Source organism: Pipistrellus hanaki, assembly GCF_964339955.1.
Source record: "Pipistrellus hanaki genome assembly, chromosome: 6".
In the NCBI taxonomy this organism is placed as follows: Eukaryota; Metazoa; Chordata; class Mammalia; order Chiroptera; family Vespertilionidae; genus Pipistrellus; species Pipistrellus hanaki.
The window spans coordinates 65,778,873-65,792,636 of record NC_140508.1 but is presented as its reverse complement, the minus strand read 5'-3'; positions in this window follow the sequence as shown (position 1 = coordinate 65,792,636).

Here is a 13,764-nt window from a genome sequence, read left to right as displayed (position 1 = left end):
GCCACACGGGGGGGTCCTGTCTCCAGGGTGTGGAGACCAGGGATGCTGCTAAACAACTGCCCCTCCACCCCCACCCCCAATAAAGAGATACTCAGCCCAGTGTCACTGCTGCCTGTTAGGTCTGACCCCCTCCCCGGAGGCAGGGGTGGGGATGGAGTGGGGGTGGGGAGGGAGGGGGTGTCGATTCCATCGTTTGATCAGACCGAACGGGGCCCAGGTGAGAAAGCACTGAACTGGGCTGAGAGCTTCCCGGCGAAGGCCTCGCCTGAACTCTTCCCCTTTGTGCTCTCGGCTCCAACATTATGCTCCACACGTATTGGAGCGCCACAAGCACCATCCCCAACGCAGGCTGCGTCTCCGGCCTGGCCTCCCGCCTCTGCCCTGTGCAGGCGTCTGCGCACGCACACTGCGCACAGGCACAGAGGCAGCCGGGATCCTCTTAGAACAAGTCAGGCCTTGTCCCTCCTCCGCACCAAATGCACCGTCACTCCGATCAAAAGCCCAAATGCTAACGACGGCCCCTGGCCCTCCCTTCAGGAGCAGGGTCCTCGCCGCTCTCCGACTTCACTCCTCTTCCGCCCTGCTCCTCGGGCTCTCTCCCCCCAGCCACGCTGACAGTCCATCTGTTCCTGCCGCCACCTCACACAGCCGCATGCCCTCCCTCCCCCAGGCCTTTGTACTTGATCTTGCACGCGGCCCCTCCTCTCTCAGCGGATCTGCCCTCTTCCCCAAGCCCCTAACAGAAAGCCATTGCCCTCCTCTATCTGCATCTCCCTTCCTGCCTTCTCACCGGCTTCAGAAAGGATTCCCGGCCCCAGCCCAGCATCGCTGCCCCTGCTCCCTCTGTCAGATGCCTTCCTCCCTGAGCCCTGGCTCCACAATTCGCCTCCTCGCTCTGACACCTTTCACCTCTGTCCTTTCTCCCCACACCCAGCGGCAGAGCTGTGCAGTGGTTGAGGGTGTGGCTAATGGCATCAGACTGTCTGGGTGTGGATCCAGCCACCCCACTTGCCAACTGGTGGTCTTGTTTGAGGTATGAAATTCTCTGTGCCTTGATTTTCTCATCTGTACAATAGGAACCATCGTAACACCTACATGGAAATCTTGGATGGACCATTTCTACCAAGAACACAGAGCAATCAGCGCTCATTTTGTGGCTGTTGTAACTTCCCTCTGTGCTTACTCTTTTTTTATTTAACTGGTGTGTGTGTGTGTGTGTGTTTTATTGTTAACCTTCACCTAAGGATATTTTCCCATTGATTTTTAATCATTTATTTATTTTTTTATTTTTTTTTACATATTTTATTGATTTTTTTTTTGCCCCCCTCCCTCCCTCCCACATATACCCTTTCTCCCCAGAGTTTTATGTCCATTGGTTGTACTTATATGCTTCCCATTGATTTTTAGGGAGGGAAAGATAGAAACATTGATGTCAGAGATTGGTTGCCTCCAGGGCCCGGCTGGGGAGGAGCCTGCAATCTAGATTCGTGCCCTTGACTGGAGTCAAACCCGGGACCCTTTGGTCCACAGACCGACTATCTACTGAGCCAAACCAGCGAGGGCTCTGCTTACTCTTAAAAAGGTATTTTCTGAATGCTTCCAGCTCAGTTCCCTCCTCTTTCACCATCAGACTTTCCCAAGGAGAAAAAGGATAAATACTAATAGCTAACATGTTCCAAGCACGGGGCCAAGTACTGTTCTAAGCAATTTACATGAACTAACCCATTTACCTTCCCAACTCCATGAGGTGGGACCACGATAATCATCAAGCCCATTTCCCAGATGAGGAAACTGAGATAGGAACTATGAGTAGTTCTGCCCTAAGCAAACACTGTGCAGTCTCTTCCGCCTCAGTACTCACCCACTCCTATTGAGTGACAGGTACTCGCAAATCACCATGCCATCAAGAAGGGACTGATTCAATAAGCATGGTCCCACCACACAACAGAATACTGTGCAGCTCTGAAAAAAAGGATCTTGGAATTCTTATATACTAATGTGAAACAAACTTTAGCCATCATTGAGTTAAAACACACACCAGTATGTGGAATAGAATATCTTTTTTTTTAATAGGCAAATCTCTGCACGTGTCTATGTTTTCCTTAACATGTTTGCCTATTGTACATGGAATCTCTTGGAAACACACTTGAGGAATGGCTAACAGGGTGTCCTGGGTGGTTGGGTTGGGAGTGGGAAGGAGACTTTGCACCATTATCGCTTTTATCCCTTTTGAATGTCAACACTTTGGATGGGTTACTTCTTCGAAAATAAATTAATAAATGTAATATCAAGAAAATTTGAAAGACTAAGAAACAGGCAAAAGCAAATCAATGCGCGGCCCAGCCCGCTCCGCCACTGGATCACCTGCCCCACCGCGGTTTTGAAGTATTTCACAACCGTAAGTGGTAGAAGACTGACTTTCAGTGATGCAAATGCCTCCTGTCCATAGACATGCAAATGCCGTCCCCCGGAACGCAATGGACTGTTGACTCCTGGATAGTGAGGAATTCTGCCAGGTTTTGCATCTATTTGTAAATTCCTGCCAGCATTCCTCACCGGCGAATTAGTCATAACATCCTGCGAGTGCTCTCATTCAGGTAGAAATCGCTTGTGTTTCTTTAATATTTGTCTACAGCTGTTTAGAATAAATTCTTTTGGAACAGGACTTTTTTAAAAGAAGAAGGCATCATTGACCTCCGGGCACCAACTTCCGCAGGCTCAGTATGAGGGCCTTCGTTCCCTGACCTCTTGCTAACATTTGGTACTGGACGCTTCTGAGTTTTCCAAAATGCCGCTTGGCCCGGCCGCTCCCGCTCTCCCTGACCCTCCGGCCATAGCTCTCCTGGAATCAAACCTGGGACCCTTTGGTCCACAGACCGACATTCTGTCTACTGAGCCAAACCAGCAAGGGCTCTGCTTACTCTGGGCTCTGGAGCCAGCCTGTTGGAGAAGGGGGGTCCATTCTGAGCTTCCTCTCTGGCTACGTAGGGAACTTAAGCAAGTGATGTAACCTTTCCGTGCCTCAGTGTTCAAGTCTGTGAAGTGGGGATGTGAGGGTTATGGAACACCCGCACATGACACGTGGGTGGTTTCCTTTTCTTTGTAACCTTTCCATCCGCTGCCACCACAGGGTCCAACCTACACTACCCAGCGCCAGCTCCAACCTCCCTCTTGAGCCCCAGATCTACGTACCTAACCCCTGGCTGGCATGTCAGTGCTGCGGACACAGACAGTCCACAGGTAATGTATGTATGAAGTACCTCCTCCCCTCCCCTCTAAGGGCCAGACCATGGTCAGTCGCTCCTGCTTTCTAGGAGCCGAAGGCTGAGCAGAGGAGGGGATGGGCAATTAAACACATGAGTAAGATAAACTATCAAACTGAGACCCATGTTATGGGAAAAAGAAAGCAGGGTGGGGAGACAGGGCGGTGACCGGACAGAGGGGGTGGCCTGCCTGCTCTAGGTGGTGGGTGAGGGTTCCAGGGCTGTGACATTTGGCCTGCTGGTCATGGAGCCTTCCCGGTGGAGCGAACAGCAAGTACAAAGGCCCTGAGGCAGGCTGGAACTTGAAAACAGCGTTTCAGAGAAACACACACAAAAAAGGCTAAGTGTGCCCATTGAATGGCCTGAGCATGGAGATGGTCAGAAACAAGCTCACTCCTTCCTCTGCCATCTTTCCATTCTTCAGATTCAGAATATTCCAGAATGTTCCCGCTATCCCTCTTCGCCCATCTAGTCCACACTGTCTTTGGCGTCCACCCCACGTGAGAGCCCCACGGAAAGATAATTAAGAGCATGTACATGCAGGACCCAAGCTGCCGGGGCCACGCACCAGGAATCCAAACAGCTTCCATGGCTCTGCACCTGGGTGTCCGCCTATTCCATAGGAACAGTCCTTCCTCCTCCTGAGGCCGTGCTGCGGCGTCAATGAGCTAGGGGCATGAAAAGACGCGCCCTGACTCCGTGACTTCTGCAGGCTGGTTCCTGCTCTATCCTCCTCTCCAGTGGTTCCCCCTCCCCACCTCTGTTCTGGCAACACTGGCCTCCTCCCTCAGCTCCTCCTCAGCCTCTCCGGGCTGGGTCCCACCGCAGTTCCTCTGCCCCCCCTACCCCCCTACCCCCCCCCCCCCCACACACACACACACACACCCGTGCTCAACCCGGAACACCATTTCCCACGGCGGCCTCATCTCAGGGCGCGGATCCCATTACAAAGGCCACTCTTTCACAGAGGCCTTTCCGACCATCCGCCCGAGGCCAGCTTCCTTACATTTCCTGGGACATCACCGGCTTACTTCCTTCCCAGGACGTGGCACCACACGCAAGAACCTTATTTGTTTACTTACCTTTTGTCCGTGTACAAAGACAGGGACTTTGTGTATCTGCTCACCAGTGTTCCCAGGGCCTGCACAGGCCTGGGGTCTAGTAGTTGCTCAATAAATAGTTGTCCAATAATGGCATTTTTTTTTTCTTACATAAAGCAGGTTTTGTACAAGATCTCCACTCATATAACCATGGCTGTAATATGGACTTAGCACCTTTTAGCACCATCCATTAGGTTGAACCATATGAAGTTTCCATTTGTGTGTGAATGGAAGTCCGATAGCAGTACTTTCACCTATGGTGCCATGCAGAAATAGAACCAGCCAATTCTACCCTCCAACTGTTTACTCTAGCTATCGTGGCCTACTGGGGGTCCTCAAAAATGTGTGTCGGTTGTCTCCTGCCAAACCTGTTCAGACCCAGAACCAAATGCCACCTCCTCCAGGAGGCCCCCCAGGATCACATCATGTCACAACAGTGGTTTCCATTTCTTCCCAGCACTTAGCACATTCTAAAACGAGGTTTCGCTGTTTGCTTTTCAAGGCAGGAAATTTGTTTTCCTATGCAAGGTTGTAATCCCACTGCCAGAGGAAGTGCATGCAGCATTTGGGAGTCCATTGATGTTTATTCGTTTGAGTGAATGTAAATTCCTTGAGCTTCTGTCCATCCTTTTATAATGGGTTGCTTATAACTGGAACCAAAAGATGCTTCCCATGTACTTGCTAAATAACTGGAGTGACTTCTGTGGACTTCCACCCTTTTTTGCAGCCACCCCTGCCTCCATCTCCTTCCTTGTTACAACATATAGTATCATCAATACCGTAAGAGCGCACGCTTACAGAGCCTCTCCCAGGCCAGGCCCCGTTCTAAGCACATTTGCATGTGAATTAATGGAATCCTCCCCACAACTCGGTGAACCACAGATGCGGAAACTGAGGTGCAGAAAAATGAAATTTATCCACCTGAGAAAGGACGACCCCAATAAGAAAAATGAAGTCTGAGTCCTCTCAACCTCTAAAACTCCGAGAAACAAATACTACGGCGAAAGGGAACCAAATTTGACAGGAAACATGCAAAGGCGATCAGGAAGCCAATCAGCAACAACAGCAAAAAAAAAAAATACACCAAGACCAAAGGAGATCTCGCACACAGGGACGTTTGATCAAAACTCAGCTCTGAGGGGCTCTCTCAGGCGACCGAGCCTTGCCCCCTCCCAGTATTCCCCATCCAGCTCCAAAGGCCGAACACCTGGATGTCACCCTTGACCTTCCCCTCTCCCACCCCCCATCCCAGAGCCCTGTACCTTTGGAGCGTCCTGGACGGTCGGTTCCGGCTGCTGCGTAGCACCATCCTGCAGAGCTGGTGTCCTGCATGAAGCCACTATTCGCTGTGGATCTGGGCAGGAAGGGACCAGCTTCCCACCAGCCCCCAGGCCCCAGTCAGCCCCCACCCCCACCCTCCGCAGCCAAAGGGATCTTTTGAAATGTCTATTTGGACCAGGACACATCCCCATCCCCCCAACTTTGCAAAGGTTTCCCATTGTTCTCAGGCCAGTCTCAAATTCCTAACCCGGCCTTGCGGGGTGGGGGGCCTGCAGGGTTCCCGTCTCCTGCTGCAGCCGGGGTCTCTGAGCTCCAAACCCCAGCCATCTCGGAAGGCTCTAATACCAGGCTGGCTGGGTTCAAATTCCGAGGCTGTCATTCGCTCGCTGTGTGACCTTGTGCAAGTAACTTAACCTCTCTGGGCCAGTAAGACGTGGATAACAACACCTCCCAGAGTTTAGTCAGGATTAAACGAGTTCCCTTAGGAAAAGGGCTTGGTTGCAGAATCTGGCACCGATTAGCTATCACTGTTGTTATCAGAGAACTTTAAAACCCACCACAAAACTCCTGTCTTCCAGGCAGCCTTCCTGGACCCACTTCCCAATAAATAAGATCCCCTTGACATACATAGGTTGCCCTCGTGGTACTTATGGGAATCATAATTTAATACTTAATACATGTTTAATAACTGGATATAAATTCCTATGACTGATTTCTTATTTAGTGTCTGTTTAGTCAATTCTTTTATCTCCTGGCACGTGGAAGGTGCTCAGAAATAATTGTGGGAGCCCTACCTGGTTTGGCTCGGTAGTTCGAGTGTCGGCCTGCGGACTGAGGGGTCCCGGGTTCGATTTCAGTCAGGGGCACATGCCGGGGTTGTAGGCTCCATCCCCAGTAGGGGGCCTCCAGGAGACAGCTAATCGGTGATTCTCTCTCATCATGGATGTTTCTATCTCTCTCTCTCCCTCTCCCTTCCTCTCTGAAATCAATAAAAATATATTTTTTAAAAACACTAATTGAGGGAATGTTGAATAGGATATGGCTGATATAAATCCACCTTGAGGATGCCTGCCTGAACCCCCAGTTTTCAAGTCCAGGCAACAGGAAAACGGAAGCCCCTGGTGGTAACCAGGCAACCAAAGGGAGCTGCCGCCATTTGTATGTAAAGCACACATACCTTGCAGGAGCTGGCCAGCCTGCTTGGTATTCACCTGGAGCCACTCAAAGGAGTTGCTAAGGAGCTGCAGGCCGAGCCTGAAGCTGAAGCGGAAGCCCCAGGCAGAAGGGGTGGGTTAGCCTGGTTTCTGGGCCTCCCCATCTCTGATCTCTGCCCTGCTTCACTGGCCTTACCCACCCTCTGGCTCTCCAGCCCAGGACCGAGCTCACCGAGAGATGCCTCTTGTCCCTGCTGTACCCGGGCCTCCACCAGCCTGACATCAGGACTCCTGCATCGTGGCGAGGTTTAGCAAATGCAAACACAGGATACCAAGTTAAACTTGGATTTCAGATAAACAACGAACAATTTTTTAGTCTCGGTACATCCTATATTTAATCTGGCATTCCTAACTCTCAGACCTCCTCAGACTCTCCCTAGTAGTGTTTTCTCTGTTACCTTTCCGTTTTGGAATCCTGAGCCTCCTAGGAAGAGTAACTCAACCTCTCTGAATCTGTTTTTGCCTCTGGGTAAAGGAAGTAGCAGCATCAGACACTCAGGGTGGGGTGAGGACTCCAAGAAAATTATCTGCCCCCTAGTGGCCTGATGCACAAAATCTGTGCACCTTGGGGGAGGGGGGGGGGAGTTGTCCCTCAGCCCAGCCTGCACCCTCTCCAATCTGGGACCCCTCAGGAGATGTCCCACTGCCACGAGGATCAGGCCTAAACTGGCAATTGGGACATCCCTCTCGCAATCCAGGACTGCTGGCTCCTCACCGCTTGCCTGCCTGCCTGCCTGATTGCCCCTAACCACTCTGCCTGCCAGCCTGCTTGCCTCCAACTGCCCCCTACCAGCCTGATCACCCCCAACTACCCTCCCGTCCTGGTCTGATCGCCCCTAACCACCTCTGCCTCAGCCCCGCCACCATGGTTTTATCTGGAAGGACATCCAGAAAAGTCTCCCAGTCTAATTAGCATATTACCCTTTTATTAATATAGATTCTTTTTTAAAAAAAATATATTTTATTGATTTTTTACAGAGAGGAAGGGAGAAAGATGGAGAGCTAGAATCATCGATGAGAGAGAAACATCGACCAGATGCCTCCTGTACGCCCCCCACCGGGGATGTGCCTGCAACCAATGTACATACCCTTGACCGGAATCAAACCCGGGACCTTCCAGTCTGCAGGCCGACGCTCTATCCACTGAGCCAAACCAATTTCAGCTAGTATAGATTCTTAGTATTCAATACAGATGCCTTAAAGCGCAACCAGTATGGCCATCCTTCACTTTCCTGTTTGCCATCTCCCAGGGGCCGATCCACAAACCCTTCTGAGCTATGAGACACAGATGGCTGAACCCATTTCACAGGAGGAATACTTAGGGTGGCTATTCATCGGAAGGGACAAGAAGCAAAGTGTTCAATCTTTGGAACTCTCATGCTCAAGCTCTTCTTGAACCTCTTCAGGTGTGAGTGTTCAGTAAGCTGTTAGCCAGTGGAGGGCGGGTTTTCACGATGGCCTACAGCCCAGCACAGTGTTTCAGAAGGCACTACATAAATGTCTGTGCCCACCAGTCTCCGTCTCCGTGACATAGTAGGAGGATCTTACCTCCTCTCTTCCCCTCTCTCCCCCTCCCCTCCCTTCCCCTCCTCTTTCTACCTCCCCCTCCTCTCCTCTCCACTCCTCTTCCCTCCCCTCCCCTCCCCTCCCCTCTCTTCCCCTCTCTTCCCCTCCCTCCCCTCCCCTCTCCTCCCTTCCCCTCTCCTCCCCTCCCTTCTCCTCCCTTCCCCTCCCTCCCCTCCCCTCCCTACCTCCCCGGCTTCTCTCCTCTTCCCTTTCCTCCCCTTTTCTTCCCTCTCCTCCCCTCCCCTTCTCTCTCTCTCTCTCTCTCTCTCTCTCTCTCTCTCTCTCTCTCTGTTGACCTATGTTTGTCTTCCGGTGCTTTCTGTATAGCCCCAACCACATGAAGGTGAGATTAGTTAAGGTGACCAGATCATCCGGCTTTTGGTGGGACAAGCAGGACGATCTGGTCACCTTAGATTAGGTCTAAGTCAGATTTCTGGCTTTTCTCCCAAAATGAAGCAAAATAATAAAATGTAGCTTCAAAAGCAAAGGACTGTGACCCCGGGAATGCTAGAATAGCCACATTCGTGGTTCTCTAGCTGGGGAGAAGGGACTTCAAGGAACTCGGTTCAACTCTGTTGCCTTCAGCATTTGTTTGAGCACCTACCATACTGGAAAATCGCCATGATTAGTGGATAAATGAGTTCCCAGGAGGAAAGGATTTTCTAGGATGTTTGAGATGTGTTGGATCTAACCCAGTGAGTAAACAGGAGCATCCAGGAAACCTGTTCTTAATTGTTCCCACCTGGACTGGAAGTTGGACATTAACAGTGGGGTCTGACTTAGGAAATCAGTTTCTATTTCTTCATGTATGTTTTCTATACTTGATGGCAGTCAAAAGGAAGTCTGGGATTTGAGACCATTGATCAAGATCCAGGCTCGATCTCCAGTAGGGGGTGTGCATAAGGCTACCAACCGATGTTTCTCTTTCTCCCTCTTCCTTTCTCTCTCTCTAAAATCAATACAAACATAATTTTTTAAAAATGTAGTGGGAAGGAAGATGGGGAGTTTGAGGTGGGCAGCAGCAAGAATCAGAGTGGACAGAGGATGCGATGAGGTGACAATGGAGACAGGAATAAGATGAGGGAGGAGGCATGGGGACGCATTACCGGTAGGCAGTGGTTCTCAAGGGGCCATCTGGCGATTTCTGGAGCTGTGGACATGGTACTGACAGCCAGTGAGTAGAGGCCAGGGATGCTGCTGACATCCCCACAAGGCACAGGACAGCTCCCACGACCAAGAATTATCTAGCCCCAACTGCCCACAGCATGAGGCTGAGAAGCCAGAAGCTGGAGGGAAGAGGAAGCCCTGGTGGAGGCGTGCCCTGCAGGCGCTGTGTCGGAGAGGAGTGAGCTCAGGCTGGCTTTGCACTGGAGGAGGAAATAGCGATGGTAGGATGAGGTCAGGGGCCACAAAGGAAGGGAGGAAAAGAGGCCGGTTAGGCCATGGGATGTAGGCCATCTGAAGGAGCTCGGGTCTTCCTCTAAATGAGACAGGAAATGACTTTTTTGGGAGAGAAGTGACCCAGACTGACATGTTCTACAAGATTGGCCGTGAGGTTGAAAACAGATTGAAGGGGGCAAGGGCAGAAGTGGGGAGACCAGTGAGAAGGCTGTTGAATATTCCAGGGGACTCAGACTTGCAGAGATGGAGAGAAGGAGCAAGATTTGGGTCTGCTGGCAGGGTCCATGTCGGGTGGGAGAGGCCTGGGTGACTCTAAGATTTTGGGCCTGGGCGGCTGGGGAAAATGGACTGGTGGCAGCTGAGATGGGGACAGCAGTGAGAGGGACAGTGAGGGAGGGCGTGTGAGGGGCTGAGGAACGATCGGACAAGTGGAGAGGCGGGTGGGGGATGGAGTCAGGGGCAGTTTGGGCTGGAGGTCTAAATGTGGGCGGCATCTTCACCCAGATGGGATTTAAAGCCATGATAAGGGATGTGATCACCCAGAACAGACATTTTAGGGACAAGAGACAGGTCAAGGGCCAACCAGTGAGAACCATGCTTGGAACCACAGTTAGAATGTTTGGCTATGACAGTGAACCAACCAAGATGATAAGACATTTCCAGTGACTCAGAGAGAACCAGGACAGGAGTATCCTAGAAGCCTGGGATAGATTAGTGTGGCCTGGCTGGTTTGGCTCTGTGGTGGGGCCTCAACCCAGAAACCAAGAGATGGGGATTCTATTCCTGGCCAGGACACGTGCCCAGGTTTTGGGCTCAATCACCAGTAGGGGGCGTGTAGGAAGCAGTTGATAGATGTTGATGTTTCTCATCAACGTTTTTAACTTTCTCTAAAAATCAATAAAAACATATATTTTTATTTTTATAAATACGTTTTATTGATTTTTAGAGAGAGAGGAAGGGAGAGGGATAGAGGGATAGAAACATCAATGAGAGAGGAATATCATCGATCAGCTGCCTCTTGCATACCCCCTACTGTGGATTGAGCCCACAAACCTGGGCATGTGCCATGACCAGGAGTCAAACCAGTAACCTCTTGGGTCCTGGGTCGACACTCAACTCCTGAGCCACAGCAGCCAGGCAGCACATGTTTTTAAACATGTTTGTAGGACGGAGGAGTGGCCACCTCCTCAATACTCCTGACCAGTCAAGTTGGATGAGGCCTCAGAATTGACCCCTGGAACTCAGCCGATGGGGTGGGCATAGGTGACTGGTATGTAGAAGTGCTTGATAAACTGTCTCCGATGACCTCCAAAGATTGCACTTCAAGCTGTGAGAAAGGAGCAGAGGAGAGATGTTGGGCATTTTCTAACCGTGTCTCTGTGGACAAGTTCCTGCACACCCCATCATGCCCCAACATTGTCAGGGCAGATGAGGGCATGGAAAGCATAGAGCCCCTCAGTCTGGGAGAGGGTGAGGTACCCCATGTGGGCCGGGGAGGGGTGCCAGCTGAACACGGCGTGAGGACACCTGCGCTGAAATGAGCTCTCACGCTCGCTCAGCTTCTGCTGCCATCACTCAGCAGAAGACAGATGGAGGCTTCTCAGCCTCTCAGGAAAGGGGCGTCCTTGTTGGTATGAGGTCCAAAACCTTGCCACTCCCTCACAGAGATACAACACACAGGTTATATTCATTTTTATTTTTATTTTTAAAAATATATATTTTATTGCCAAAACCGGTTTGGCTCAGTGGATAGAGCGTTGGCCTGTGGACTGAAAGGTCCCGGGTTCGATTCCGGTCGGGGGCATGTACCTTGGTTGCGGGCACATCCCCGGTTGGGGGTGTGTAGGAGACAGCTGATCGATGTCTCTCGTCGATGTTTCTAGTTCTCTATCCCTCTACCTTCCTCTCTGTAAAAAAATCAATTAAAAAAATATATATATTTTATTGATTTTTTACAGAATGTTTAAAAATTCCCCAGGCAATTCCTATTCCCAGCCAGTGCCTGTGCGTGTGCAAGCACAAACTTCCCCCTCCTCCCATGGATGCAGGCAGTGACATGCCACCCACACCGCTCTGCTTTCCGAAACCATTGGTTTCTCTTGGAGAACTGCTTCCTATCCATCCACATAGACCTGTTTTGTTCTTCGTAAGTGATTGTGGACTGGTATCTACTTTGCTGCTGTACCATCCTTTGTTCAGCCATCTCCATGATGGGCATTTGGGTTGTTCCCAGCCTGTGGCTCTTATGGACAAGCCAGCACTCCTTAGCCTCATTCGTTTGTCTTAGGCAAGGGTTATCCACAGGAGGAATCCCAGAAAGTGGCATTCTGGGTCAGTGGGTCTCGGTACATTTAAGCTTTGGTATAAATATATGTCAAGAGCCTGTGTGTATTTCACATGTGATGTTATTGTCACATTACTGATGTGCACACATCTCGACTATGGACGAGAGAAGGACATGAAGGCACCTTTTTTAGGAGTTTCCTGTGTGTTTGTGTGTGTGTGTGTGTGTGTGTGTGTGTGTGTGTATTGAGGTGGGGGCAGGTTTTGGGTGAGAATCCCTGAGACCTGAGATTGCTGAGTTTAAATCTGAAGGAAGGCTCCAGCTTGGGGCTGGACACTTTAAGGAACAGATGCTCATCCTTCCGACAGAGCTGGGAAGGCCCTGCTGAGAAGACAGCAGGAGGGACTGGATTTAAACATTCATTAGCAGAATAGATATTTATCAAACCACACTGTATTAGCTCAATGTTCAGCCCTCAGGACAATGGAGAGAGCTATTCCTCAAAACACTAGAGTTTAGTCGGAGGAGATGAAGTCAGATCTCATAAGAGAATTAAATTACAAAGCTAGGGAACAATATGAATGCCAGAATGCAGCCAGGCAGTGTAGCTCGGTGACTGAGTGTCCACCTATAAACTAGGAGGTCACGGTTAAATTCCTGGTCAGGGCACATGCCCAGGTTGTGGGCTCTAGTATGTCACATATTTGCTACCCATTAGGTTATTTATTTATGCATTATTAATCTTAGAGAGAGGAAGGAAAAGAGAGAGAAACATCGGTGTGAGAGAGAAATATGGATCTGTTGCCTCTCACATGCGCCCTGATGGGGATGGAACGTGAAATGTGGCAAAGTGCCCTGATCAAAAATCAAACCTACCACATTTTGGGATGCAGGATGATGCCTCAACCAACTGTTGTTGTTTGTTTTTGTTTTTTTTTAATATTTTTTTGTTGATTTTTTACAGAAAGGAAGGTATAGGGATGAGAGAGAAACATCGATCAGCTGCCTTCTGCACACCTCCCACTGGGGATGTGCTTGCAACCAAGGTACATGCCCTTGACCGGAATTGAACATGGGACCTCTCAGTCCTAGGCCGACGCTCTATCCACTGAGCCAAACCAGCTAGGGCGGGCTCATTAGGTTTTGACGAGATATTGGTAGAGCCAGGATGCCCGAGCTCACAGTAATGGTCAACAGTTGTTCTATTCTCCAAGCACTAGCCAAAGTAGTGTCATCTCATTTAAATGCCAGAACAGCCTTAGCTGGTTTGGCTCAGTGGATAGAGCGTCAGCCTGTGGACTAAAGCATCAGTCGCCAACCAGTGGTCCACTGGGGGTCTCTGAGGTCTGAAAGATTGGGAACCACTGGAGTAAAGGGTCCCGGGTTCAATCGCATTCAAGGGCACATGTCTGGGTTGTGGGCTAGATCCCCAGTAAGGGGTGTGCAGGAAGCAGCTGATGGATGATTCTCTCTCATCATTGATGTTTCTCTCTCTCTCTCTCTTCCCCTTCCCCTCTGAAATCAATAAAAATATATTTAAAAATGAAAAATAGATAAATGCCAGGACAGTTTCCTAAGATTGGAGCGATTGTTGTCTCTGCCTAGAGACGGGGAAACTGAGGCTCAGAGAGGCTCATCCAGTGTCGCCCCACAAG